We start from the raw sequence: 25,819 nt of genomic DNA, 5'->3' as shown, positions 1-25,819 counted from the left end.
GAAATGCATAAACCGGATTAAGTTGACCAAAGCAAACGCAAGCGTTCGCGCGAAATACGAAAAACCGAAAACCATTTGTCAACTTGGAATTACGTTGGAATGGGCCGTGCCTGTGGCATCGTCGTCGGAAATTATGGTCGTAACGAGAGCTCGACGCTGGTGTGAACTATTCCGCAACCTTGTACGTATGTAATTATATCAATAAGAAGGTTCACGAATAATCGTCAAGAGCCAGCAGCTATTTCTTGGTAATGGCAATCGACATTCCTCCTAATCGTTAGAATCGTTGCACGAGTTTGAAAAGTAGAAATAGCGTGGTTTATTTAATCGTGCAATGCTAATAATTCCTCGAAATTACGAGTGATTTATTTTCTATCGATTAATCAGGCGACTTCGGCGAATCCGACAAACTCCAAGAGGACTTGCGAGGTAGGTTTGCAGTCTACCGGAATAGAAATTTCATTTAACCGTAAATTCCGTTGGAATCTAGATAAATTAACTTTCTTTATGTTGGTTGATCTCGAATCAATTTAGGGTCGCACCGCTAGTTTCTGCTTAGCTACCAGCAGAGAAGAGACTGCGTTCACGCTAATGATGATCGATATTCCGCAGAATGGTAGCGGTTAACGTCTATTTCGGTTGGTACAGAATTGAATACGTATTACGCTGATCTAAATACGATTTTCTGTTCGTCTGTCTTGAACCGACAACTACAGATATGCGCATTTAGATATCAATCAAATTTAAGCGATTATTTCAGCATAATTGCGAATTTCTTAATGAAATGGTCGATCAGTTTTAACTTGGTTACTTGGTTAACCAGTGCAATTTGAATAGACGGAATTACTTTACTATTATCGACGCTAGCATAAAGTAAGGAAGGTTTAGTCGAGCGTGATAGCGCGAGTAGTTTGAAAATTTCAATTCTATTATCTATTATCGTCTTCGTAATGCTCGATGTAATATTGATTTCGCATCATGCCCTATCATTTCACGCATTGACATCTCAAGTATCGTCTAAAATTATACGCTTTGCAAGAAAATCATATTTATGTGCAACAAATTACAAAGTTATCGTAAAACCTCGTTGCTCCTCGTTTGCAACTTAATCGTAGAAACTAGATGCATCTTACTCGAGGCTGATGAGTTCGACGCTCGCAACAAACCTGACTTTAACGTTCGTAACGAATCAAGGTTAAAGCTGATCGCAGATCATGAACACTCGTACTTCGCGTTTTCGTTGAAAAATGAACGAAATCTGTCGAACAAGTTTTCTAAACAGATACTTTTACACACTGATTCCTATACTTCTGTGGTTATCCTTGACGTTACGATTCTGTAGGCTACGGCATAGTTTTAGAAATTATTTATACCGACCAACGCGGTCGCGATTCAAATTCTTCCAAAATAGTACATTTCCGTCGTTCCTATTGCGGCATAAATTCGACCTCGAGGTTGAGGAAGTTCGTGAAAAACGTGCGAGCGCACGAACAAAAAGCAAATTGTAATATCGTCATACCAAAATACGAGATGACCGTGTCTTTTGGCACGCGGGCTTGACCAAGTAGACCAAAATAAATTAACACTAAAACTACTGATAATTAACACGAAACTATTTCTACCAAAAGCAGTCAAAATGACTGGTCTTTAAAAAATATGAAATAATAGAATATTTTTATATTTATTGATTTATTACTTTCTTACAGAAGCAATTCCATGTTATGTAGTACATTTTTGGTATTATTAACCATCTGCGACCATGATCCCTAAACGAGGGTTGGCACGTTTATAAAATTGTAGTACCAGTCATTTTGACTGCTGTGGTATTTCTAATGATCTATCCAGAATTTTCCTGATATCTGATATCATCATATCGAATGATACGCAGTACAAATTTTAACAACACGTGGGAAGTTGTACAAAACGAGGAAACTGGTTCACTGGTGTTCAATAAACAGATTGCAGGACCCTTCTACACTTTGACAAGTATTAGGTCATCCCATAAGTTTGTTCCGTTTTTCGAGCAGTTATATATGTTAAGATTGTTTACATACCTTTCAGTTTCATGAAAAAATGTAATCCCCCTCTCGTTGTACAACTTCTTCCCATTTTTCAAGTGCATTGGTCCCTTATCGCCGTATGTTTATAAATCGACACATGAAATGTATACACAAATATCGGCACGAACTTATGGGATGACCTAATACCAGTCGTTCTGACTAGATTTGGCATAAGTAGTCTTGATACAAAATTATTTTCAGTTTAAATACATAAAAAACAAAATAAAATTCATTATATTATTCTTTTAGTTATCATTGCGAAAGTCATTACATCATTGTGGAAGAAATATAACATAAAGTAAGAATTTTAAGATAAAATTGTAAAATCAGTCAATTTGACTAGTTTTGATAGTTCTAGTGTTAACGTAGCCTGACATCTTAGAGATCCGACTACGTTCGATGATATTTGAACTTGGAGCGTTGAAAAGCCTGATATACTCGGATTCATTCGGAGTCGACGGTTCGTGTGGTCGATATTTTGTTCGAACTGTGTTGTAAATATCGTTTAAAATCGAACATAGTTTCAAAGCGAGTCACGCGAGCAAAAGCTGGCGAGGTAGCGGCACGGCGCGGCGTTTCCTGGAGATCACTCCGTGACCGCCAACGCTGATTTCCCTCATTCCTATACAAATCGCCGGCATACCTCGTGGAATTAATCCAGCTGACCGCGAGAGAGACGCAGTTAGTCGACCGACCTCCGCGCTCCTTTTCCACCGTTCAACGCATAGTTTTCGCGATGATAGTTAATTTATTATAGTCGAGCTAATGGTAATTTATATTCCGCAGCGATCTGATATACTCGCGTTCTTTAGAATCGATCGTACGCTTCAGCTTACGAACGTTCCGCGGCAAAATCAGCCAGGCACCTCCCGTTGCGATATCGATTTCTTCGTTAATCATAATTTTCATCGAACGTTTGACTCTGTGCCGAGAAATTTTCTCAAGATTTCCTCTAATAGCCTGCACGTCGCTCTCGGCGAGAATGTTTCTCGAAACGAATGGTAAGGCCTCGGGAACGCGACGTTAGACGTGGCTTTCTGCAGTTAGAATTGGTTGGCCCGGTAGCAGTTTCGACGAGAATTTACGCGATCAAAGTTTCCGCCCGATGTCTATTCAACTTTGATGAACCAGAGCTCCGAGTTAATTACTTGGCAGGACACGACTATGGAAACGGTCCATTTGTAACGACTCATGACAGACTTGGCTGAAAAGAATTCTTCGACCGTTTGAAATAGTTAATTAATCAGAGGAATTGATAAAAAAAAAAAAAGAAAAGAAAAGTCATTGACAAGCATGCCAAAATATCACCAGAGAATTTCCTGCTGCTTGTCGGAATCCAACTTACGAGCACAAAGTTGAGATTAACGAGGATAACTTTCTTAAAGAGGTAGGTATATAATTCGCGGAACGACGATCGACGATCGGCTCTCGATATGAAAGAAGAAACGAACAAGCGTCGAGAGTTGAAAACCGCGAGACAAAGTGAACGGAGAGCCACTTTTCGAACGAGACGAGCTTATAACGAATAAGAAAGCGGCAACTTTCAAATGGACTCGTTAAATCCGCGTTAACGGTGATCCGTGTTCTTCTTTCCAACCTAAATTAATAACGCGAAATGTCGTCTTTTAAAACCGACTCGGCATTAATAACCGATGCATCGATGTAATATTCACAACAGTCTAACGAGCATCGTTGTCGCCAACGATTGTTGCACAAACTTGGTTGGATGTTTGATCGTATCTCCGGCGCACGATCCGATTGTCAATAGAGACACTCGATATCGAAATTACCGAGCACGAACTTATAAGCGCTGTTCGAAGGACGACAGTTGGACGCGAATCGAGTGTGCCACTTGTCTATTTATTGCACAGAACAGTCATATTCAGCGAGTAAGGTGTGGGCCTCGAGGTTCATTAAGTCCGCGATAATGGCGATCGATATCCCGCATCACAGTTCCGGCGAATGTCTGCTTAGAATCGTGCTCACCTCAGCGCCCTGAAAACTTTTTCCCATCGTCTATTCAACGACCAATGGTCAGCTGGTATTATCCGTTTGTTCGGTAAAATATTAAATTAGAACGTTATGATATTTAGCAAATTGTTCCACGGAGACGGTCTGCGACTCTGTGAAATATTGTCTTGGCAACTAAGTGATTGCGGATTTTGTCATTAGATGGTAATGTCAAAATCCGCAATAACTTAGCTGCCACCCAATAGGCTGTAATTTCTGAAATTGTACGAGTTAAGCAAACGAAGAAGAGAAAGATAAAAGAAACGACACAGCATTGTCGCTAAAAACAAAAGACAGACATGACGCGACGATGTAATGGAAGAAACAGTGATAGCAATAAACTTATTGAAGATAACGAAGGTATTAGGTCGTCCGAAAAGTTTTTTTCGTTTTATAAGGAAACAATGGATGCACAACACTTTTCGTTTTATATTATTTTATCGAATTACGTATGATCCATTTTGTTCTATCAAGATAAAGATCACAACATATTAGCTTTCATGTTTGTATAAAGATGCGTCGTTGTAAAAGACGTATCTGTAAAAGAAAGACACTTTTCGAACAACCTAATATATATCTATCGAGATATGTGTAATTTTGTGTGCTACACAATTAGCCGCGTAGTAGTGACACACATATATGAATATAAGAGTGTATGGGAGTATGTGGGTGCCGTGCAGCGCCTCGTAAAACAGAAAAATGCTAATGTTCCATATGCATGGTGACAAGAAGATGATGAGACAAAAAGAGTGCTGAGAATGTATATCCACGAATATCTTGTAAATCGCATATTCAATAAATCTGAAGCTATTCCAATGTCATTTCTACATGTAATGTGAGTGTTCGCATATATTTATTTCGACAACTAAGATCCACAATTCTCCACAATATCGAAAAAGAAAATATACGGTTAATCGGAAGGGATACACTAGCGAATTCATCGCGGGAAGAAAGATTTTTAATCTACCTATAAAAATAAAGCACGATGTTATACAGAAATGGCACAGGTAATCGGCACGCCGCAGGGAGCGTGCAATCGAAAGTGTATCCTTTGAAACGAGGAAATACGATAATAATAAAACGCGAACGGTACGGCCAGGAAATCATATCGGGCCAATTACCAGCCGGCTAATAAAATCATTTGAAAACCTTCGACCGTGCACCACGTATCAGGCGATGTTAGACCGCGAGGGATGATCTTGCTGCTCTTGAATCTACTTATTATACGACAAAGGGTAACTATTCAACGATGAAAAGGAAGAGGCTCGGGGCTTGATTAATTTGTCAAGTGCTGGCTGATATGCTTGATATTCCGCGTGGCTATTCGTTGGAAAACGCCTAGATTATAATCTCGTTGAAGAGTTTTGAGCGAATTTCGCTACCGCGGTAACGAAATTGTAAAATATTCTGCTAATCTCTGTCAATCTTTGTCCTATTCGTGGTCGGGCGACAGAGAGAATAAACAACGATCTCGCGATCCACGAATGCGGCTGCCTCTAGAGAAGCTTTTGAAAATCGGTCGCGATATATTCTACTAATGAACGAGCAACCTCAACTTTTCCAATGGGCGATTTGCTGGCAATTACCGCACGCGATCGTTGTTGGAGCGTTACGCCGCAACAACGAGCGTTACACTCGGCTAACCGTTTGCGAGATTTCTAAAAGAATTTCTAAAACATCCGACACATTGTAGCAATTCATAACCAAGCAAAGCTTAGGCTTAGAGTATGTGAAGTGGCAGAGTAGGTGCGTAATTTGTTTCATCTTATTTCGTGTTTTTTTGTATTATAAGTACGAGTTGATAATATAAAAAAAAAGTGACCTTTGTTCAGTTGCTATACAATAAAATTAGACGTAAATCACAAAAGATAAAAGCAAGGAAAGTTTAAATCGTTCTTTAAAGAAAACACTTTTTTAATATTGTTTAAATAAGTACTAGGTACGATGAAATATAACGATAGATATAACAATAGAATGATGTTAGAGCGGAATGAAATTATCGTTCGGTTTATCAACTGATTAAATGAATTTATTAATTAACCAAATTTAAATATCGCCAAATCAGCTTCGAAACACGCTGCGTGGTATTAACGTCTAGCGTTGTGTTGCATAAATGCAGATTTTCCAACTTGCTTCAGCATTTGCTATGCAGGTACCATTGTGCATTTTCTATGGAACAAGCGGCGCGGATTGCTAGTTTTTCTACATATTGTATCCTTGTATTGCATCGAAACACGTTACACGAGTTACCAAAAATAGAAAAACTGGCTCGCACCTAACGAATCGAGCAAAGAACTGTCCCGATTGTCACAAGTCGAACGCTGACAATCCTTTAAATCACTTTATTATCCACAATTCTGCTAAAAGATATCGGTGGCTGTCGTTCGACGAAATTCAAGCTGTTTTTCATAAATTGAAGAAATTTGCTTAGAAGCTAGACAAATAATATGAAAGAGACAATTGCCAGGAGCATATTTCCTTAGAGAAGTTTCTGTAATCACGCAACGAAGCCGCGTATCGCTTCGGCAAACATAGCTCGAATAGAATAAGCAAACCAATCGACATGTAGAATTTGAAAAGTTTCAGGTTTCAATTTCTACAAATTAACTGCGTACGTAGCTGCGTGCACTCTGTTTGTCTAAGACTTTGTTTTCGTAATGAAAATGTGTTTCAATAAAAACTAAGGTTCTCGACGGAAGGAGAAAAAAGGCGCGCAAAGGGCAAAATTTACGAATGCCAAACTTGCGTGTCGTGTTTAAATAACGAAATGAAAAACATGTGTGGTACATGAACAAGTCCGAACTCGAAAATATCGCAACCCTCGGATAGCTACGGGAAAATGAACTCTTAAGCCATCGTATACATCCTACAGCCTCCGCCCCGGTAAAAGTCAACAGCCCATCTCCGGTCGATAATTTCTACTCGTACGAGCGTCTGTTTATAATTACAAGCAAGCGCTTATGGTGGAGTTTCGACGAGGTCCTACCACTTGCCATTTCGCATTAGCTGTATAACTTGCATGCAATTGCGTGGGGAGGTCACTCACAGTTGCGCCTATGTGGCGGGATGTGCAGCAACGAAACTCGACACCAACTGCGGCAACACATGGATTCAAGCGTAACGCGGATAGATACGTTGCGACAATAACCCATAGATCCTGTGCAAGCGGAGAACCTACCCTTCTCCATACAGTCTGCGAGGGGGATCGTCTCTCGCTGCGCGTAATTCGAAACAGAATAATTCGAATATGACCTCGGTGCTTTTCTCTGCAGCCGATAGAAAATTCGATACAGGCTGGATAATAAAGGAAATTGTGAATGGCATTGTAAATGAGCGAACCGCTGTACTTTGTTTCCAACGAGTGAAAGGTTTTGCTTGTCAAGCTGATAATAATTAATGGGAAAGAGTTTTGGTCACAGCTACGTTCTTCGCACTTTCAACCGATATCATCACACCGTAGAGTAGGTGGTCATGATGCTGTTTATTTCCAATTTGCATTTTATATCTTGTTCGGTAACCACGTTATTGACGGATCACGTGAAACACCCAATACGAGGCTATTAGAGGTGAGACAGGATAACTCAATGGCAAAACGGAGTTTGAGAATTTAGCGGGTCTAACAGTTAGGAACGCACAAGTACTTTCATTCCATTGGATTAATCTCTTAGTTACGGTTGAATTTTGTGCGAGGCTGTTTCTCTGTACGGCAGAGTTTGACGTGAATTACGCGTAAACGATACAACACTGCAATGTGTGACGGATAATGCTATTCTTTACACAAGCACATTGAAATGAAGTTTTTGATAATTAGATTATAATTCTTCTTAAAGATATCATGCATATACTTGAACTTTAATAATTTACTTTAATAATTAATAATACAATTCAGCGTGATATATTAGCACGGTACGACACATACACTCACGTCACAATTTTCACACTCATAACGCGACAGTGTTTTTCAAATTGCTCTTTGTTTTTTATTTTGTAGCGACATTTTCGGCTTGAAGATTCTAAAAAATTATAAGGACACGGACAGACATGTTAAAAAGAGTATCTAATAATGGTACATTTATTTTAACACTTTGACTACCACGTCGAAATCACATGTTTCGCTCAGGACGACCAGGAAGTATTTTTATTATTCAAAGCACATAATGGCAAAATAATAATAAATTGATGATATAAGACAACATTTTTCCCCAATGGACCGTTTATCTTATTGGTGGTCACGAGTGACCACCGTGGCGCCTTGGTAACAGTTCATAGCGACGTATTATAACAAGGCTTCGCTTATTTCAACAAACCATTCGCATTTGGTATTTCGTCGTAAGCAAAACGTGCAGAATATATTGTTGAAACATGTAGAAGATATTATTAAACAGTATTTGTTCATTCTATATATAATAGTAAGGTATGTGCACACTTCTAACTTCAATTATATGATTATAAAGCAGCATTTACGATTATTTTCTAAGGTGTGTTTATAATAATATTCGTAGATTACGCCTCAAAGATATGGATGCAAACACAATGCACCGTTAAATGCAAAATTTCTTCTCATTTTTTTTTTATTGATATTCTAATAAAAATGTTTAATTGTTCAATAGGGCGCTTTTTATTTCAAAGTATCTTCTATTTATTGGTTATATTCAAAATTCCTTAACTGTCAATTTTCATTTAATTTTTACAATTGTAAGAAGTTCAAGCGCTCCGGCCACATATGACCAACGTGGCAGTCAAAGTGTTAAGTGAAAGCAACAATTGATATCCGATACTGTGTCAAAAACAAAGATTATATATTCTCTCTGTATATTGTTAACATTATTATAAAACTTTGCTAGGACAAGAAAAGTGTGAAGCAAGACAAATGAAAAATATCGTTTAGTTGAAACGATGAACGAATGAGTAGTAGAGTGAGCCATCATAGTGACGCGGCGTAATATAAGATGACATCCACGAAAGCCACTATAGTGATGCATCGTACCTAAGAGGTTAACATCTGGACGGAATTTTAAAAGCGCCTAATTTATGCGTAAGAAGTCATAAGGAAAAAGACGTTGTTATTTCGATCTGCGTAAAAGATTTTCTCTGCGGCGAAAACAAACAACCAGATAGCAAGTGGGAATTTCGTTTCAACACGGTGTCGCAAAGTTTTTGCGTACACCTGCGCTGCTTTTAAAATCTCGATATTTGTTTAAATTTGATTTGCACCTCTATCCGTCGAATGCAACTCTCTCGAATATAATGTAGCTTGTTTCAATTAAGCCCAAATACGCGTGCACGCAACATTCTGAAACGTATTTTCACACATTACGTGCATACGCGTACGAATGGCAAATGGGTTCTGTTTATAAAGCTCGAAATGTCCAGTCTATCTTTTAAAAAACGATCGCTTTCTACCGCGTACCGATGAAAAATATACTCCCATCAGGAAACGGAAAGCTTTTCCCTACTTTCGTTACGCTTCAATATTTTTAAACGATTAGTCAAACAGAAATGCAGAAAATTTTCTCTGTAATTTCAAACTTTTCCGCTAAATGGGGATTATTAACGATAGGAGAAAGCAGATAAAACAGTAGTTAGCTGTTAAATTCGAACAATTACTCGGTGCATAGAAAATCTTTAAACACCTAAATAAAGAAGACAACGATTCTCTATCCGGAACTTCTTTAATTTTTAGCGATGTATGCCTTTTTTTCAAGCACATTTCTCGACCATATAATAACCCTGAAATCACGAACCGCTGTCTCGCGATAACAAAGAGGATGTAAATCTTCAGCGGAAGTTGGCGCGGCGTAGGTATCGAACAAAGGAAAAGGAAGAACGAGAAGGACGGAGAAAATATTAATTGAGGAAATGGGGAATCTGGATGCAATTGCGAATCGATGGAAAAACGTTCCGCGGCATCTGTATTGTCACCGATAAAAAATTGAAAACGTACGAATGTAACAATGGAATTCATTGCAGCTACAATAACGAAAGGTATTCTGTCTTTTTATGTGTTTTATGAAGGTAGTGAGAGCGGTTTTCTCGCAGCTTCCCCCGAGAATACGAGGGTCTTCTACTAACGAGAAGATAAGAACAGCGAGCCAGAGAGATTGAAAAGAAGAATAGAGGAAAATCACAAGCGGACGATATTTAGTCGAATTTTTAATGTCGCTGGAAACAGAGGTAATCGCACATCTCTGTATACGAAACGAGTCACGTAATTGCCACAAAAAGCTGAACAGTATAACAAGGTTTTGTGTTTTCGTGGCCTCGGTCTTTCATAAGAGTAACGACACACCCGCAACCTGCAATTCCACCTTTCTTTACACGAAAGTCATACGCGTTCTCTCTGCAAAAAGTAGCAAAACCTTCGGAGCAACTTGCTCCACAGTTGTATATTTTAAGAGATGTTTCAGTTTTCTTCTCTCTTCGTTCGAGAAACGTGCATTTTGAGAAGTATATCGAATCCGATATAGTTAAAAAAAAAGCTAACAAATGCCTTAAATTTGGTATTAATAACGTTACTTAAGGTGTTGCATGTAGAAGACACGATCGATAGAAGATCAACGAATTTCGTTGTCGCTTTTGTCTCTGCGTGCTTGTCGTTTTCAGAAGAGGATTTGAGGAGAAGTACTCGTTTCGATGAAATTTCTGTACGAGAAACAAAAACACAATTTCACTGGAAACACGAACGAGATCGCGATGAAAGGATGAAAAGAGTAGGGGATAGTGCAGCACTCGATTTTCCAGCACCAGCTTTACCGGCTTTGAAACGAACACAGAGTGCATCTACTTCCAGTTACTTGATTTGTCCTGCATATTAAAATAAAAGGTACAGAATCGATAAAGACAGGCTGGTGTACGTGTATTTTCCGCGTGAAAAGCAAGAACATTGCCGCGGCAGTGCGGACCAAGATTAAGGGAGAGTTAAGGCATTAAGGGGGAGAAAAAGCATGGAACGCGGAGGAAAGTGAATAAAATATGAAACCACGAATATTTGATGAAGTTTTTAATACAAAATTAAAGAAAGTAAAATTCACAGAGCGAAAAGGCTGGGTCTGTAAGTGCGGAGCAACAATGAGCGCCGGAGAACAACCGCTAAGGGAGAATTCCGCGTCTACATTTCACGCGAACGAGAAAGAGGTGTGGTGTTCGCACGATAATTCCCACAGGAATGCAAGGGAGCAAGGAACTCGCTGCAAGACGTACGGCAACCGCGCGGAATAAAAATAAAAGCGGCGAATTAAAACTCAGTGCGGCAATTTTGCGCGAACAATGCCGAGGTAACGAAGCGCCGGCAACTTTTCAAATCAATTCTATTAACATATAATATCGAGCAACGAGCGAACTATCGTGTTACGTTTGCAATTTGTTCGAAATCACACTGCAGGAACAAATTTCCTTTCTTCTAATTATTAATCGCAATTACTTGCTATCGAGTGAACTCCAATTGCGAATTCTTATCTCGAACGAACGTGCTGCAGTAGATTTATCCTCGTTCAAAGAAAGAGACGTATAGTAAATACCAAAGGTAAAATGGTTATCGCGATGATTTTTAATTCGAGAGAGAAGATAACCAGCGTGTTTGAAAATAAAGAAAAAATTAAAGTAGACGTCGGAATAGTTGCGCGTTTCGGTGCAACATGAAAGAAAGCAATATTCTTCGGTTGTATCTCTGGAAATGCGGTATGACGGTATGAAAAATCTTCGCTGCACCATTCATGTACGTATACATCGGGCGAAGAAGGGAGCACGAGCAGTATTCGTCCCGACAACTCCCTCAGGAAGACTATGGTACAAGTTGGAACAAGCGAGGGAAGGGAAGGGAAGGATACACGCGAGAAAAGAGAGAGCGAGAGAGAGAGAGAACGCTTACATGGGTTCCTTTGAACCAAGAATTGGAACAATGGAAACTGGTTAACTTCAAACGAATATTCGATAGGATTGCCGACATTGGAGCAAGGAAATGAGAGAAAAATATTAGAAGAACTCCATTGATGTGCGTTGATACGCCAGGACAATGAAAAGTGTGTACGTAACCTTCGCCACACGACGCTTTCCTATTCTCTCGGTGGCTCCCACAGGAACGGGTGATAAGAATAGAAGAGAATGGAACAAAAGGAAGAAGGGGATAGAGTAATAGAGTCGGGATATTGACATTCAGCTTCTGAGCTGCGATTTCAAAGCATAAAGGCGATTAGTACGCGCTGTGTCGCGCCATCTTATTATAGCGTTCGATAAATCCACGAAATACGAAGTACGGAAATTATATTTTTTAACGTTACATGGTTGTCGTTCGATAAGAGAATTGCGCAAAATTGTGGAATATGGAAAGTACACTATGAGGATGTTAACGTGGATTACAATAAACACGCATACAGAGATACAAGTGCATTGGTAGTGAAACGAAGATTTATCGAACGAGTATAATAGAAGAGAGTACCGTAAGCTTACAAAATATAACGTTACTAAATTTTTATCGGACGAATCATCCGTATTAACGTATGATTTAAAACGAAATAAACTTTCCACAGCTACTGTATTTATTTGAAATTTTAAACGGAAAATCGTATGACAAAAGATGGAACAGCAGCTAGAAATGGTAATTATATTTTGATATACTTGATGGAAACATCGTAGTAAAAGCTTCTTCGTCATTTTTTATCAAATTTCCAATTCGTGCAAAATGTTAAACTTTCATGTTACGTAAATATGTACATATATTTTCCAATCACGGCTAAAAGAATAGACTGCTCGCGGGCAGTTCTTCTGCATGGAACAATAAATAGGAAACAAGTAAAGGTTAGATGGAAAACAGTGGCAAACGAGGCGATTACGGCCATCGGTTTACATATTCCCTTGAAAATTGCAACTGCAACTTGGGTATTAGCTTTGATACTTGTACACACGAGAATCTAGGTCTGTATCGTACGTTTATCCTTCTGTTCGTATATCAACATGCCTGATCTGATAGCCTCGGTAAATACATCCGGAAAGCAGCAAGTTGTTCGTCGGACAACTACTTCGGCAGGATTTCAAGATTGAAAATAGATCCGAATAAAGGCCAATCGGTTGGCTCGAGAATCGTAAGTTATTGCCTGTCGTCCAGGCCAACAGTTTTGAATTGCAAAAAACCAAGATTGAAAATGAAAATCAGGGAAACGGAAGTGGAACGATCGTCGTTGTACCGGGGTTCGCCTTATACAGCGAATGAAATAGAAGGCAATACAGTGCAAGAATGGAAGCACGGATGACCTGTAAGATAGAAACCGGGAATCCAAGCACCGCAGTACATAGGCGCCATATGATGGAAAACGGATTTATTCGATCAACAACTCGGTCCGCAACCTCGGGAAAAGATTCGAGACACCGTAACAACGATACACCGTCCACTCTCATTCATACACTGTTTTCCAATTCATCTCGCGTCTCTACCATTCAATACGTTCCTTTGATTTTCCAATCGACGAGTTCTCTATACTCTATTCCACTTTCTGCAACGCTTTCATCGTATACGCCTATTAACTGCTGTACGATTCTACATTGTGCTTAAATCGTGCTTAATTTTCTCCTTATTAATAGTCGATATCGGAAGGTCGTTACGGCATCTAATGGATTCCCATTTTCTCACAGACGATACCTATCGAGTTGAGATAACTGTAAAGCAGAAAACGATAACTCATATATATATAGCCTGACTTATGAATCTATCGTTAAACTAAATGAGATTTTGCCTCAGATCTAAGCCCAGTTCGGCTTCGTGTTGATTCGATTCAGCGATTATCTTAAGCAAACACGATAATGGCGTTCCTCGTGAGACAACACAATGCCAAGAATACCTTGAACAAGGCACAGCCTGAGATTTTCTTTCCAACTATCCTTTAAGGTTTTGACATCGAAACGATGAAAAAGATTTGCGTTTACCGTGTCCATGATATACGCTGCTATTTGTTTCAACTAATTTTCCTGCAGTTCGATTTAATTCGCGTATTGTATAGTATGGAAAATATCTAAAGAGGTTTAAATACCTAACTAAAGGTGTCAGAGATATCTGTGAGATGAAAAACCAGATAGGAAAAATTAATTCGTCAGATTCGTGAAGAAAGAATCGAACAATGGTCCTGCATACGGGACAATAATTACGGTACATAGTTACATACTTCTGGTTGTTGATATACGAGCCACGAGAGTGGCGGGGATGTTGATTGACAACTCCCTCGGGAATATGAGATCAGGTAGCAAACGAGAGACGAGAAAAGGTCGAACGAAGGAACGGTTTCAGTGTCAAATATTGAGAGAGGGAAGGATGAAGAGTCGAGTTACGAATCGAGGAAAAGGGGTACAGAATATGCCGGGACGAATGCTCGTTACATTAAGATAACGAATGCAAAAAAGTGAAAACGGATCACGGAGCAAGATTCTTATCAAAAATATCACGAATTAATAGATGCGCAATAATATACATTGATTAAGAAACAACTAGAAAAACAAAATGATATTTCTACTATAAAATTAATAATTGAAAGAAAGAAACTAGTTTTTCAGGGCAATGTGTAATTTTACATATTTGCAAGAAACTGAAACGAGTTTCGTAATAACCTACGAAATGGAATGAAAACATTATATCACTGATATCGTCAATTATACAATTATATATGAACATAGCGAAGCACGAAACTTTACTTCCCTTTTCACAACAGCAGATTAATACAAGATTCGTATATTTAAATTATTACATACATATATAATCGATATATCAGGTTGTCCGAAAAAAATCAGGTTTCTTTCGCTTTATAAGGAAATAATAGACGCACAATGTTTTTTGTTTTGTATTAGTTTATTGAATTACGCACGAACATAATAGATAGAGATATAACGAAATGGATCATACATAATTCAATAAAATAATATAAGACAGAAATTGTTGTTCATCTATTATATTATCACTTTATGAAACGAAAGAAACTTTTCGGATAACCTAATACTCGTATCTTCAAATATGTATTCCTGTCTGCTCGTATGAATAAATTAAACTCGTTAGACATACGTAAAAAAGATCTCCAGATCTATGTTTTCGTAGGTACTAGATTTCTAGGAAATAAGAGAAGAAAGAATAATCGTAAAAAATCTCACGTTTTAACTAGAAGCCTGCAGGGTAACATAATACCAGTGTGTGGAAAACTTGGAGAAACTGAGAAAGGAATACGGCGGTGCACAGCACGCACGATTTGCAGGGCAAACCGAGAAAGAGGTTAGAACATTGCGCGTAGAAACGTCGTAACACTAAAATAACAACAACTTGTGATATACATACCTGTATGCCGAATAGTTCGTTGAACTCGTACACCCAACACGGGTTAGGTTCCTCTTAAACTAAACAATTTCCTTCCCCTTGGATCGCATGGAGTAACGATATCGAATTGAGGCAAAAGAAACTGAAAGAGAATGGAAGTCGAGGGAATATGTAAAACGCAGGAGAGTGGAGTTGAAACGAAGCTGTAATTCCGAGACAGAAGATCGCGTAGTCGCGGTAAGAGACGTCGCTACAAGTTTCCTGGATGCTCCTTCTCTCAAGAGAGGAGGGAGGCAACAGAAGTAACAGGGAAAAATAAGTTGAAGCTCATAACCGCATAAAAGAGGAGCGTTGAGTAAACAAGGCAAAAGACTAACCTAAAAGGGTGACTCGAGGAGCGGGAACGCGGTAAAGCGGAAACAATGTAACGAAACGAGATATGAATAATCAGAGGAAATCTAACGGTGCTGTTTTAAAACTACGTATCGTATAGCGAGCTAATGAAACCGTGCACCGTGTTCCAACGAAAGGACTGCTGCGAGAACTTTTAAAAATCCTTCTCGTATCGAACAGGTGAATTTCTGTTTAAATTCAATGCGATGCAAAAATCAATCAGCGATCTAAGGTTGAGAAATATTAGAGAGAGAACATTCGAAGAAACGTAAGGTTAGATGTTGCGTCGCGCGCTTCTCTGGTAACTCAATTACACGGAGAGCCTGGTTATGAGAAAATACTGTAGCCTGCCGAAGTCTCGGACGAAGATTGCGTGGGACGAATTTAGAAGAAGATGAGCGAATGGCAAACAGCGCTAAAAATTCATCATCGAGCCGGAGAACAAGTGAGAAGAGGATCTTCGAGTAACTGGATCGCCTGAAAACTCTGTATAAAACGCATGAGATATTCCTCGGGCAACCGGCGAGAATGTCAAAAACTTTCGATCAGAAGACATACGAAAATGAACATCGATGAAGTTTTATCCGCGGGCGAGGAATAGCGTGGGCGAATTACCCCGGGAAATGACAGCATGGAACAAATATGGAAGAAGAAAGTCCAAGAATCTTGAACGAGGAGAAGAAAAGAGGAGCAATAACGGAGAATCTACGTAAAAGATCCAAATGAGAAAAAGACCGTTTCGAAGGGAATGAGTTGGACGGTTAAATGGAATGTTACTGAGAAAAACAAAATGAAAAAGAGGAAGCGTCAACCGTGGTTCGGCAGGTCCTATGAAATTGATGATTTCAGAGTGGCCACTTAGAGGGGTGCATAGGACTCGTCTTTCGATGAACAAGAGGTGAATTTCAGAAAAGGAAGCCCGGCCAGGTAGGAAGAAACGTTGGACCAACTCCAGAGTACTCAACCTACGAACAGAGGAAGGAAGCAGCTAAAAAGTAGAGGGAGAAACGTGGCCCCATAGCTTCAGGAGGAACTCGACTCCTTCTAGCAAAGGACTCGACGGAAACGATGAAAGAAAGGGGAAATAGAAGGAAAAGGAGTTGAAAGAAGATGGACCAAAGGTACGGGCTCGCATTCGGAAGCCATATCAGGCCACGTGACCTGAATAAAGTCGGCTACTCGAATTTTTCTTCAGCTGGACGTGAGAATTAGGCTTCCGATAAAGCGTCAAACGACAGCTCGGATCAGTACCTGATGCTCTGTGGCTTTCGGATGTAGTCTGCAAGCGGACGAAAGGATACGTTCTTCATTCTTTGGATAGGAGAGAAAATATTTCCGATAAACTTCGACAAAAACGATACCGAGTCATCCACGATTTTGAGAATTCGGTCTATCCCTGTCGCCGATGGAATTTCAAACATTTCGCTCCGTTCGCTGCGAACAGACTGTTTCGGATACTTCGAATCGGAGTACGCAATAAACCTCGGTTACTTAACTTGATAATTAACGTGCTTCTCTCTAAATATCCGTCTCCCGTTTTATTATATTTTATATATATTAAATATATATTGTATATTATATTTAAGAGAGAGAGAAAGAGAAAAATGTACCAATTTATTATAACGAAGTTATTATAGAGGTTCGTCTTTAACCACGAAGATTGGGTTTTTCATTAAAAAAATCCGCGAACTGCGAGTTTTGCGATTCAGCGGAATAACTGGCGAGTAAAGTGGCTACGAAATTCTTCGACAATAGAAAGTCGCTGTTGAGATGAAATGGAACTTCACCTTTTCCTTCGAGGATATACAATATCAAGAGAGGAGCGAGTCCCTGATACATGACTTACTCGCCAGCCAATATCTCGAATCTATGGATTTTTCGATACGGATCTTTCCATTTTTTAAATTTGAATTGCCAGTTTATTTCTATACAGATGACGCGTTTCATTTCTACGACGCGACGTGCTGCCTTTGCGTTTCACTCGATTGCTGCAACTGTCAAACATTTTCCAGTGAATAGATTTCGTTTGAAACATTTTTAAAATCGTCAGATCTGCTTCCACCTTGTTAATTTTCAATCTACGTACCGAGAATATTTGAATATTTGAAAGTTTACATTTTTACATCAAAGTCTATCCAAAATATAAAAATAAGAGTTCGCAACGAGAAAAAGAAAATCTGAAAACTCGATTCATAATGATGTGCAAGTTAAAATCCGCGAGACAGAAGCAGCGACAGAATCGATCAGATTAAACTTCATCTAAATTTTGAACTGGTTTTCATTCTTCGCGTGCGGATCTACCGCGATATTATCCCACCGTCGAATATAATTCCACTTTTCCCGGAGAACTCTTTTCAATCGTTTCTCATTCAATAATTTCTTTACTATTCCATCACTCAGTTTTTCTTCTCCCCCCTCCCTCCTCTTTTCTCTGTTCCCGCGTTCTTCCACTATTCGCACCCGTACTGGCTTAATTAATCAATTTTACGAAATTTCCAGCCCTCAGGCTCGATTTGTCCGAGCCAATGGACAAGAGCCGAAGGACGTTAGTGCGGCGGAAATAAAATTGACGAGTTTCGCGTTCAGACCACAGGATCGAATTCCCCATAGACTAAAGCGCTCGAGCTTTCTCATAAGAGTCGCGAATCTTGTGCGTGCAAGATAGATGTTTTAGGACGGCCAAGGGATGATAGGGTATCGATGTCGTGGAAAGGAGACACCGACGACGTCTTCGCCCCGACCGAGTCCTTCGATAAGACTTTCGTGTCAAGACAGAGAACCGACCTCGATTGATTACACCAGGACTTCACCAAGCACTCGAGCAAACGACCGATACGTGACACTTTGACGCTCACGTGAGAATCAGACGTTCCATTCTGTCCCTTCGATCGGTCCATTCTCGCTACTCTCGCGGATATCGGTTCACGTGCGATCGCTTCTCTTCTCACATGCCGACAAGTTTGCCTTCCGCGCGGTAATTGTGTAACGCGATATCCTACACATCCAGCGCTCGACACCATTCCCATCCCTTTTCTTTCCGTCTCTCATTCCTCCAACTGCAACTCAAACTTCACCGTAGACTGTCTTTAATACAAATTCGGATTATTGACACACGTAGAGCGACAGGTTTGCCAACGATGTAAGGAGAGACATTTTCATTTTTTGTATCGATAGTGTTAATGTCGCTGTCGAATTGTAAACGGACACCAAAGCACCGCGATAAACGATTATTTTGAATCCACGACCTTTTCGCCGAAAAAAGAGTACAGATCACGAGCGAACCGTTGAAAGTATCGTTTGACATGAGATAAGAAAGGCAAAGGAACTGGTTCGCGTCGATTCTCTCCCCCCTTCCCAGAAAACAGTTGGTTTTTGTCGTGTATTGGCCTATAATGAAAAAGTTGCCGTAAATACCTTTATCCGTTTACCCCTTCGTTTACGAAGGTATAATCCGGTGTAATAAGTGCAAAGCATGCATCGTAACACGTGCACACACACACACACACTCTCTCTCTCTCTCTCTTTCTCTCTTTACCTTATCTCGATTTTCTCTAAAATGTCGATTGCTACGTTCCCGTAATTACGTTCCGCTAGCAACCACCGAGCTTTATGTCGGTCGCTTGTACCGACTTTCCCTACTGTCGTTCTATCATCGACCAATGAAACGTAAACACGCGCAACTACATCGAAAGTAATATTCAAGAGATAATGACATTACATCGAACGAATCGTTGCATTTTTCAGATTGACAGCGCCTAAATAAGTGGAATAAGTTGGTTGGCGTTGATTTATGCAAAAATCGGGCTAAATATCTTTATTTTTAGGAGGCCTACTCAGAAGCTATTTTAACTGACTGTAATAGCCGCGAAACATGCATCAAAGCACGTACGTACGCTCTTATCTGCCTTTCCTCTAAAATGTCACTTAACGAGGTCCTAAGGAGACACCGGTGCTATTTGCTGGCGAGATCAGGAGAAAGAGAGAGGGATATGCGAGCAGATAAATCACGAGTTCATGCCACTTTTCGTCTTCTTCTTTTGCTCTCTCATTCTCCGCCCTTGCCGGCATGACGACGCGTTTCCACGACGTGCCATTATTAAGACGCTGGGCGCCACGATGCTACGCCTTCTCCCTGCGCCCCTTTACATTGCTTCTTCCAGCGTTTTAGCCTTAGTCGTTGTCGCGCGCTCTACGGTCGCATAAAGAAGTTATCTTACCGTTGCGATTTATTTGCTACAAAGTTTACGCTCAATTTATATATCGATAAAAATAGGCAAGTTCGTTTTCCCATGAAATACCAAACCGGTTCAGATATTGCTTTTTCATTATTTCCTTGTTTAACCATATATTCTGCTATAAAGATACATATATAGTATATATATAGACGTCTATGCTGGATCTACGATGCTTCCGCGAACCTAACCTCGATATAATTTGACGTAAAGCTGATGGAACGTTTCTTCGTTCTCTAAATTCAAGAAAAATTGTCTTACCTTATTATATTATATTGTACGAATAAACCTGGCGTTGATTAGAAAGACGACGTATAAGATTGGATCAAGATAAAACGGTCTTGGATAACATGTCTTTTCAGTATCGATTCGAGTTACTATTTCAATCGACTTTAACCTTCTCTATAAACATAGTATGCTTTCTATATTTTTAGACAAAGTACCTCGAAGAAACTACAGTATGTGATTAACTTTTAACAGCACATCATTACCTTAATTGTGTTTTTTTCTCTTAGAAATCGTCCGATTATTTTCGATACATATAAATGAATTAGCTACGCCTTTACTCAATTAATAACAACAATTCGCGAAGGATTTATGTGCACAAGTAAAAACAACGACTTGAGTTACTATGTTTTATTAAGAGGATTGTAAGAACCATTATACAGTTGTTATAACGATAAACCAGTTTGTAAAAAATACCGCTTCTATAACCGCATCATGATAAATTCTGCATCAGAAACAAGAACGAAATAAAAACGATTGTATCATTTTCAAAAGAACCAGTAAAATTGTCTGATTTATTTTAGAGTCGCGAAACGAATTGCGGTCGAAACAAAGAATCTATCGTAGTTGTAAAACTGTGATAAACCTAGCGATCTCTTTTCTTATCGGTCTGTACGCGACATGTCCGAACAAGAAGACCGGAGTTTAACGAATCCTGCGGATATACGCGGCTCACAGACTTAAAAGCGGACGACTAGAAACCGAATGTAGATGCGCTACAAGTCGTTACGCCCATCGGCGAAATCGACGGTTAATTTCTCTTTTTATCTGTATCCCTGATTAAAAATAGTGCCTCCGAGCGATAGCAGGTTGTGTAGAGCACGCGAAGCTAACAACACAAAGAGGCGAACAGGGAGAGAAGAGGAACGATTCGTCGGCTGTAAACGCGAGGGGAAAAGTGTATTACAAGCTGAAGCGCGCTTTTCTGGAAGCTGTTCGTCGTTCTCTCTCTTTCTCTCGCCATCTCTCTGCCTACGGTTCTTCAGAGAACGGCGCGTTTCAAAAGTCCTTTTGAAAATCTTATAGCCCCTCTGTTAAAACTTCTTTGGTCTTAGCGGATATCCGGAATGCAACGGAGCGAAAATTCGATGCAACAAATGATATTAAAGCGCAATGTGGTGCACACGATCCAATAAATTTGATTAAAAGCTATAATATGGAAAACCGATAAAGTATACTTTCAAATATACCTTTTACCACTGACAAAATTTCAAAGATTCCGGTGTTATGTGTCGTCAAGAACGATTCAACAAGCTTACTAGCTTATTCTTTATAATGTAGCATGTTTTATATGACATAGGAATTTTCACATTACACGAATATAAGATTGATACATGAATTAAATATAGAAATGGAATGAATAGATTTTTCGTTAGTAATTTTTTTAATAAATGTAGAACGGTATGCTACACGCTTGGCTTGTAGCAATTAATTCAGTTAGGAACATGTAAACGTGACAGTAAACTTAGTAGCTATGCAGATCAAGTGGATCGTTTCTACAGCTAAAATACAACAGGCGTTTGAATTCAAGATTTGTCAGCGTTAGGAAATTCGTAGCGATTGTAGTTTCGACAAATGATTAAATATTATAAAAATAAAAAAAAAAACGCAACATGCATTCTATGAAGAACAACAAAGCTTAAAATTCTTAAAAGATAGAAATTTAATATCCTTTTGATTTTCGACAATTTGTATTTTAAACGAATTTTAACGCACAAGATATTTCTTTCTGTTTTTAATATTATTACAAAGAAACGTTTTTAAAACGAAATGTCATAAATATTGCAATTGCTTTGAAGTAACACAATTAACGAAAATAAGGTACAAGTATTCCGGTAATATAATCATCAATATCTCATATGATCAAAGCAATGAATTCAGAAGATATAAAATTCACAACTTATGAAGGCTTTTATCAAAATCAACGAGGTCAATCTCGAGATTATTAATTTCGCAACTGGTACGTGAACAACGTCAACTTCGATATGAAATTTGCATTAAAATTTGACCGTTTAATCTGACAGATGTATCGAGCTAATGACCGAGAGAATTAATATATCGCAAAGGATAACGACAGCAAACTCGTTTAGCTGACTAACGTTCTCCAGAAATGTATTAAATTCACAAGCATAATTGCCGAAATGTTATATCATAACTCGAGACCATAAGTAGATTTCGTAAAATATCAAGTTTCCCTGCGAATAAATTACTTTCGTGCAACCTACATAATTAAAATTCTTACATTTTTCGAAAGATATTCTTCAAAAATCTTCGAACTGAAGTTATTTAATTTTCCCTTCTTTATTACATAGTTTGAATCATATTTTATATTTTTCTACCTTTTACGTCTATGCTCGCTAGGTATACTTGAATATTTCATAAATAACATTTTATGAATTATTTTCTTCACTTTTTAATTTCCTGATTTTTATTCCTTCTCCCTTCCTTTCTTTTCTATTTTATCGCAAATTTCAATGCAAAGACTTACGATACCTTTTATATCGAACGTCCGTAAAATAGATACCTTCCTCAAAGACGTTCAATTATTATTTCAATTGTTTCAAGTATTGATCTAAGCTATTGAAAATTAGAAAGCAAACGCTATGTGATTGTTTGATAAATAGTCGATAGTTAGAAAGGTTAATGGAACATATATTTAGAAAAATACATTATTATGCTACTATGAAAGATCGTTGTTCCTGAGAAAAGAAGGAAAAGAAAAATACGAAAGCAAGCAATATACGATAGCTTGCAGGAGTAAACTAGTACAGATAGATACAGTATTAACCGTGTTTTATGAGTTATTATATGATATTAGTAGTGCACCGTGATAAAGTAAAAAGTTGGGAAGAACTTCGGTCTACTCTAACCTCGTAAAAGATGCCATAAAAAGCCCAACTTCTACTGCTTGTATTTTCCCGAGTCAACAACCCGATACAGTTTCGTTCTTTTTCTAATCAGAACTTTTTTAATCGACTTTCCCGTCGAAACATTAACACGCGTTACTACAATTATCACCGAAATTTGATAGATAACAGACGATCAATGAGATGTTTCGTATTTTATCATCATCAAGCTAATTGTAACTTTGTAAAATTGTATAAAATTGTTCTAAGTAAAAACTTTTTCAGTGATTGATATTATAAAAATTATACTTATATGTTTGCTGGAAATAACGAACGATGATGCAAATATAATATATTTATGAAGATAATTATGACACTGGAAATTTATAAAATACGTAGATACTAAAAAGGGAAAAGAGAATCAAGCCAAGTGTGTGATTTTAATTTCTAGTAGTTTCTTAATCTAAAATGACAAACACCACGGTTCATTAGCTTAACGTAAGTTAAACCAATCTTCAAACAACTTGATCCTGGTTATCATTAAGTAGAATCGACGCGAATCTGATTATAATTCTCATATCATTCTCGCTTATTACGTATTACACGTTCTGTTTGTTGCGCTAATATTTAACATCGAGCAATAAATTATCCGCAAATTCTACGTTTCTAACGTTATTTGCTGTTCAGTTTGCTCTCCCTGTCTGACTTTGCAGTAACGCTGCTAAAATGCCACCCTTTCCTCTCGCGTTACGCTTCGCCTTGAAACATGTGTGTGCGTACACAGCTGTGTGCGCCTGATTATTAAATAAACAAACGAAGCAAAACCAAAATCTGACCATCGTCCGCCTTTGTTGAACGCTTGCTCATTAAGTATCCATGTATGGCCGTGCCATGTTGTATTCTAGATAATCAATTTTGTTTCGAGAACAACGACCAACATACATTAATGTATCTATAAAGATTAAAATATGAAACATTGTAAATTAATACGAACAGTTTTATCTCCATGTAGGACAAGACTCTGATAAAATTTGTTATATATCGTGTAATCAATTAAATGTAAAGAAGGTAGAAATATAGGCCTACTGCGTTTATTTGTTGAAACAGATTAACGTTATGAAATTATAGATTATTTGATTTTGCAATACGAAACAAAAGTGTTTTACATATACAAGTGTTGATCGCATATACCACTTAAGATGTTTAACTTGCTTCGTATAGCTTCTTAATCGTTTATTGCATACGTTGGTATGAAATTTAAGGAACTTATCGCGTACGAGTACTTTCTGAAGATAATTATTCCTAATATTATTCGATATTTTATAATAAACGTTAATCAGAGTTCGATATTATTTAGATCAATTTGTGTGCATATAGTTGATTGTTTCAATCCTATTACATTCATTATCGTTGTTGTTTGGTATTCTCATTTGTAAGAATTTTAATGGATATTGATTTAATAATTACTCTCATTATAATAAAATGGAAACAAACCGCAATACATCAATCGTACAATTAATATTAAATAAGCAATATTTTAATGGATGCTATTCGTAAGCCTGATATCGTTATATCTATAAGTAGAAAATTATGGGAATGTTCAATTATTCAGAATCAAAAATTATTTAAATAATTATCGAATCGAACGATCACAACGGTGTTAATATTTATTCATTTTAATTGTCATAAATTAAATAGAATTGCGTCTGCCTCTGATATAACTATACATTCTCTATATATACTGTATTTTTATTACTTTTTATATACAACTAACTAGTATCGCTTAAATATCCAAGCGTCACGATATTTTTGAGCTCGATCCTTTATTAGTGAGACAAAAGGCAAAAATTCAAAGACTAAAAAAAACAAAGACTAAAATTTCTTTGATAATGTTAGTAGTAATTCGAAACTCAACGCACGTTATACAATATAATATATAGAAAGAAGAACAGAATGCTTTGGAGCAATTACACATTTAAATGTAATAAATAAATATATATAATATAATATATAATAAGTAAATATTTCTTAAAAACATGGTTCATTATCGGGGTCGTTGTGCCGGAAAAATATATTGCATATTCGTTTAGGTATCTTTTTGATTTATCATCATTTTTCGATGTTAATGTTCAAAAAATGTGGTAAAATTTGTTACGATACGATAAAAATACACTTGTCCCATGAACTTTCTATGAAGATATTTCACTTTAGGTCGATGTACCCTAATTAATCCATTATTTCAGCAATGTCAAAATATAGATCATTATTTAAATAATCATTTAAAAAGTACTGTGTGCGTTTCAATCAAGTATCAGCAAACGAACGATACAGAATATTATTTGTAATAAATACTTTTCAGTATAGAGATCTTTAGATCGAATCGGATAATCAGATTTAAAAATTACGAGCTTTCATTAAGAAGGTATAGAAGTAATGAATATTTGTCAACGGCATACGACTGAACATCGGGCAAATTTGATTAAAAATATATATTTAAATATTTTTTGCACGTAAAGATCGAAAATCTTTTTCCGAAAACATAAAATTGGTATTTTTAGTTTCTATTTTGCCGGTGCGTAATTTGTAACTAATCACGTTATAATAGCTTTTATGCCAACAATAGAAATAGAAAGGCTGTACAGTACAGGCAAGCATGGTTTGCCACAAAGCTCAATTTCACTTAACGATTCGCTTTCGCATACGCGGTTA

General features: G+C 37.9%; 1 protein-coding gene across 2 annotated transcripts in view; it reads right to left on the bottom strand.

The window, feature by feature from the left end:
• LOC100647567 (semaphorin-1A) overlaps window positions 1–25,819 on the bottom strand; it is a 374,093-nt gene that overhangs the window by 139,680 nt on the left and 208,594 nt on the right. The gene's annotated exons all lie outside the window — the stretch shown is intronic.

This window comes from Bombus terrestris, chromosome 2, assembly GCF_910591885.1.
Source record: "Bombus terrestris chromosome 2, iyBomTerr1.2, whole genome shotgun sequence".
NCBI lineage: Eukaryota > Metazoa > Arthropoda > Insecta > Hymenoptera > Apidae > Bombus > Bombus terrestris.
The sequence above is the reverse complement of the archived record's forward strand: the minus strand, read 5'-3'. Positions and strand labels throughout refer to the sequence as shown.